Source organism: Anabas testudineus, chromosome 18, assembly GCF_900324465.2.
Source record: "Anabas testudineus chromosome 18, fAnaTes1.2, whole genome shotgun sequence".
Taxonomy (NCBI): domain Eukaryota; kingdom Metazoa; phylum Chordata; class Actinopteri; order Anabantiformes; family Anabantidae; genus Anabas; species Anabas testudineus.
In genome coordinates this window covers 7853920-7859426 of record NC_046627.1, presented here as the reverse complement: position 1 = coordinate 7859426, position 5507 = coordinate 7853920, and the positions used below count along the sequence as shown (strand labels likewise).

Sequence of the window (5507 nt, the reverse complement as noted above, 5' to 3'; positions counted from 1 at the left end):
CACGACTCACCTCTTTCTTTGCCAGACGTCCCTCCACCAGACAAAATTTACATTAAATAAAAAAAGTTCCTCACACTCACACAACACAATCCAACATACTGTAAAGCAACATAAACCAAGCACTCATCACACCTTTGAGGCTCGTTTGCTACACATCTGGTTGCTGTTTATTAAATTTAGCTACTTGTAAGAAACTATGTGGGGCTGCAATGAAGTGATTTTCAGGCCCACTGAAATAACAAACTTCAAAAAGAGATATTTCTGCTTTACCAGACGTTTTTTCATCCTTTATTTCAATCCAAAAACTTGAAGGACGACAAACAACAAACCACAAAAAACACTTGTTAGAGTGCACTGTAAAAACAGTTAATTCAGCATCATTTTACTGGTCCAAGTTTGTTAAAATGTAAAAAAAGTAAATGAAACTGATTGAACCACATTTAGCAGTATTAACCTGCACAAGCTCCTCCTCCAGCTGTGGATCAGACCTGCACAACATCCAGGAGGAACTTTGGACCTTTCTTCCTCACATAACTGCTTCAGAACAAACTGTCTAAGAACAGCTGACTTGAGGTCACTCAGCATTTCTAGTGAGTCTACATCTGGGCTCTGACTCACATTTAAAACCGGGAAACCGCCGACAGCGGCATCGCTTTTTCTTTTTCTTTAAACACTTCACATCAAGTCAGAAACAGTTTTAACAATTCAGATTTTTTAATATTTAGGAAAGTGGACATAAACTAAACTAACCAAGCAGCAGATTACACTAGTAAAGTGTTGGTGTCGCCAACTCAGCTTTCAGTGTGTTTGTATTTTTCTGGTAAACCGCCGCAGGAAGCCTTCAACATGTAAATAGGACATGACTTTAAAAAAAGGATAAGAGACATGCTGAGTGACAGAGGAGTCAGATACCAACAGACTCAGCTGAACTCGAGTATTTATCACATTTCCTGCAACAATTAAACTACACACACACAGACACACACACACACAGTGGATACTTTCTGGTACTCTGTTCAGTCTTCGTTTCTCCTCTCAGACAAACACACGTTGATTTTCAGGAGCTCAGGGTCTTTTTCCACAATGCACCTCTTCCTCCACCTTCTCATCCTCCTGTCTCATGTTGCCATAGTTACAGCAGTGGCTGGTTGCCTCAGTGACAGGGACAAGGACCACCGGCCGAGGGAGAACTGCACGGAGGCCGGGTTCAGCGACATCCCAGCAGGACTCGGCGTAACGACCAGGGTAACGACATGAAACAAAGAATCTATTACATTTAGAAAAATAAGAGAAATGCAATTTGAAAACATTCAAAGTCACATTTAAAAAATAAAGCATTGAAATACTAGATTCAGAGGAGACAGTTTTCTATTTGAGGGCTTGTGTCTGACACTCGTAATGATGCCGGCTCAGTTTAATTCTCTTTCGAAAAGAGGCTGAAAGTTAAAGAAGTATAAAAATAAGCTGTAAATACACGTTTGACATCAGGTCATCACTGGTTTTGGTCTTCTCTGAGGTTTGTTGTCTACCATCTACTGTACATGTGTCGCCTGACTGGTTGAACATTTTGTCAACAAGGTTTAAAACACTTTACACCACATATTTATTTATTTATTGTAGTATTTCGCTGTAATAGTTCCTGCTGAATCATTTCAATCATAGACTTGATAATTTGGTGGCACAGGCTTCATTTGGCATCAAAGTGATCAAGAATTACGATCTGCCAATGAATCCATGCACACAGATGTACAACAGCAGACACTGAACATCACTGTCCTGAACTCAACCGTGACTGGATGAAGTGTTTGAGTGAAGGGACGACACGACAGCGGACACACAAGCTTCCTTTTTGAGGCTGATAAGGAGACTGTTAAACAGGAAGCAGCTCTAAATGTTAACTTCCTCTGTTTTCTCTTTTTTCTTTAGGTTCTTCTGTTTCCCAGGAACCTGTTCACCAGTCTATCCTGGTCTTCCTTCCAGACTTTTACAGAGATCTATGAGATTGACCTCACAGGAAACAAGGTGTCTGACTGGGTCATGCTTATGAATGAATATCAACATTAAATCAATAAAGTTAAAGTTTCTAGCAGTGACCATAATTAAGTTTCATTAACATGACTGGGGTTCTCTCCAGGTTCCAGAGGTCACACCAGGCGGAGCACCGATCTTGCCCAGCCTCAGTGTCCTCCGGCTGGGGTCGAACCATCTTAAGTCCCTCTCCGACGGCTCCTTCTCGGCCTGTCCTGCTCTGACTGAACTCTACCTGGAAAACAACGCCATCACATCTCTGACCGACCACACCTTCTCTGGACTCAGCCTACTGGAGGTCAGAATGTTATGACAGCTTTAATTAAAAGGCCTGGTCATAAATGTTGGATTAACTCATTTTAACCTTAGACCCCAGTTTTAGTTTTAGGTTGAACAGTGTGTTAGTTCTTATGCCTGGTGGTAACTCCTTAGCAGTTTAAAATGGGCTGAGGTCTGGAACCTACAGACATCACCAGGAGCGTCTTCCCTGGTGATGCTCTGCCAGGTCTTTACTGCTGCTGCCTGTTTTGGGATGTTTTGCCTTCAACAAGTGAAACACTTGCTTAGTTGTATTCAGTTCAGGGTAAAGTTAGGGAAGGGAAGGAGCCTGTCCACATTGTTCATCTGAACGTTGGTGTAGACTACAACTGCATTGATCTGACTTTTAAGAATGAAAGAAAGACATCTACAATCATGTTTCAGCTGGTCATAATAATGTTTTTGAATATTCAAAATAACTTCAGTGACTGTTTAACCCTTTTTTTTAGATTGATGGAATATACTTCACAAAATTCCAGCTTGTTTCTGACTACTTCAAACCGTAATCTGAGATTTATCGAAGGTATTAGTCATCCTGAGTCGTTCTTAAAAGTCTTAACTTAATGTGTAAATATAAATCCTGTCCAACTTTAAAAACACTACCATATGTACAGTGAAAATAGTTTTTAGGAAGAATAGTTTTTTTTTATTTTGGAGGTCAGTCTCTGAGTTTTCCTACTAAAGAGCTCTGGATTCATTGGTTCACTTCTGACTGTCCAATTTCTAGATTTTGGATCTGTCATCCAATCATATCAGTGTGCTTCCCAAGCTCATGCTCCACCCTCTACCAGCTATAGAAACGCTCTATGTGGAGAATAATAAGGTGAGACTACACACACCAAGAGAGTTTACAACCTATTCAAGCACAAATCATTATGTTAAGTTACATTATGTAGATTACAGATGGTACAAGTTCACAGCAGGTTGCCTCAACATTTCCATACTTACAGATCTTATCTTTTCCACGTTAGATTAAGGTAATGCCAGATGACTGGTTCAGCAAGAAGGAGGAAGTGCCATACCTTTACCTGTCAGCCAACCCATGGGCCTGTAACTGTTCCCTTGATTATTTGCACAGATACCTTAATGACTATGAGCTCAATGTGTACGTCCGAGATGGCCCAATAATCAGCTCTGATATTGAGAGTGTGGTGAGTAACACAAACAAAAAAAAGACACGTTGTCAAGAATAAAATGTGATCATAATTGTTGTTACTCCACTCTATGGTTCCTGATAAACTTATCTACCTGTGTTTCACCAGAGTCAGCAGGGTCTAAGTTTAGTTCCACAACCATAGTTTTACTACAATGAAAAATACTTATTGAAGAAAGAAACTTCAGCAAAATACCATTAGTTTGCACACATAGCAAAAACACTGGAGTTGTTTTGTTCTCTTTTGCTTGTCTGCTACGAAAATCAGGATGGAGCAACCCAAGATATTTAAGGAAGCAATGGGGCCAATACTTAAAAATAATGACATTCATGCTTTTCATACATCAGTTGCATAATTACAATCGCAATTGACTTTTACACAACATAAGGTTTCTGCACTTTAGTTCCTAGAAATAAAAAGTCCCAGGAACTTGGGGAAATTGCCAATTTTTGAAAACTGAAAAGGATGAATGGACAGTTGAGTAATTAGTAAAAAAAAAAAGTTGTCTCTTTAATGCATATTTAAATCAAAAGAGATTCATTTGTTATCTGTCCTCAGGTATGTGATTCTCCACAGTACCATAAGGGTAAAGCTGTAGTGAGTCTGGAAGAATCTGATCTGTGTTCGCCTTCAACAGAATGGGCTCTCAACACCTACAGGGCGGTGGAATATGAGGGTCATGGGATTTCTAACACCCCCTCCTACTGGCTAACACATGGTGTGCCTACTGAAGCTCCAAATATTCACATTTCTACACCTAGAAACACCTTTCATACTACTACTACTACTCCTGCTATTACCTCGGCTGCTCGTCAAATGTCCACAGCTGTGTACCGAAAAGTGGTTACGTGGACCTGGTATCAAACATTTGCTAGTCTCATTGAATGGTCAGACCATTCAGGAGGCAGAGGAGATGGATCTTTATTTGGGTCACGGGACATAGGTACTCATTCACCTTTTCCTACAGTCACACCGTCAACTGAAAGTCCTGCTATCATGACAACCACTGTTCCTACAGTCACACCGTCAACTGAAAGTCCTGCTATCATGACAACCACTGTTCCTACAGTCACACCGTCAACTGAAAGTCCTCCTATCATGACAACCACTGTTCCTACAGTCACACCGTCAACTGAAAGTCCTGCTATCATGACAACCACTGTTCCTACAGTCACACCGTCAACTGAAAGTCCTGCTATCATGACAACCACTGTTCCTACAGTCACACCGTCAACTAGTGTTACAACGAATCCCACAATGTCCACAAAACCTGGGACAACTGAATCTACTTCGTCAATTATAGCATCAACGACATTGATAACAACAAAAACAACAACATTCTTTTCCACCAAGGCAGCCACCATGTCAGTCCACCGCTGGTGATCCATGAAGCTGACCGTGGTGGTAAAATTAGAGCCGTCAGTGCTGCAGCAGTTTTCTGTTTTTGGCTTTCGCAGGGTGCCTGCTGCTGTGCATTGCATCGGCAGCATGCGTAGCGGCAACTCTGGTGGGGCTAGTTGTTTGGTACAGGAGGGTGTACGAGCCACTGAGTGCGATGCAGGCAAGAAAGAGGGCAGGAGGTAATGAAGGACAGACACTTTTAACATTCAACAGGAGGGAAGAGAATGAGGTGTTAGGAGGAGGAATACTGGCACTGTATCGTTCTGTTCTTTATGTCCACAGAGAAGGGCAAGAGGCTGGGGGAAAGGAGGTGAAGGGGCAGCAGAAAGAGTCCTTGTAAATCTGGAGCCAGCAACAGCAAGGGAGAGGCAATAAGGGAGGAAGAGGGACACAGAGAAGAGAGGAGAGGGGAGTGTACAGGAAAACGCTTTACCGCTTGCTAAGCAGAGAGGAAGAGATAGAGGGATGGAGGGACGTGATGGAGGAGTGTCGGATTTCTGCAGAGGGCGGAGCGAGGAAAGGAGTCAGGAAAGAAGGGGAGGTGGGTGGAGGAGAAGTTTCAAGGAAGCGCTACAGCGTGATCCTGAGAGAGGAGAGGGAAGAGGC

At 42.1% G+C, this 5507-nt stretch overlaps 1 pseudogene; it reads left to right on the top strand.

Annotated features, from left to right (window-relative positions):
- The first annotated feature begins 865 nt into the window (after positions 1 to 865).
- LOC113168727 overlaps positions 866 to 5507 on the top strand; it is a 5105-nt pseudogene continuing 463 nt past the window's right edge.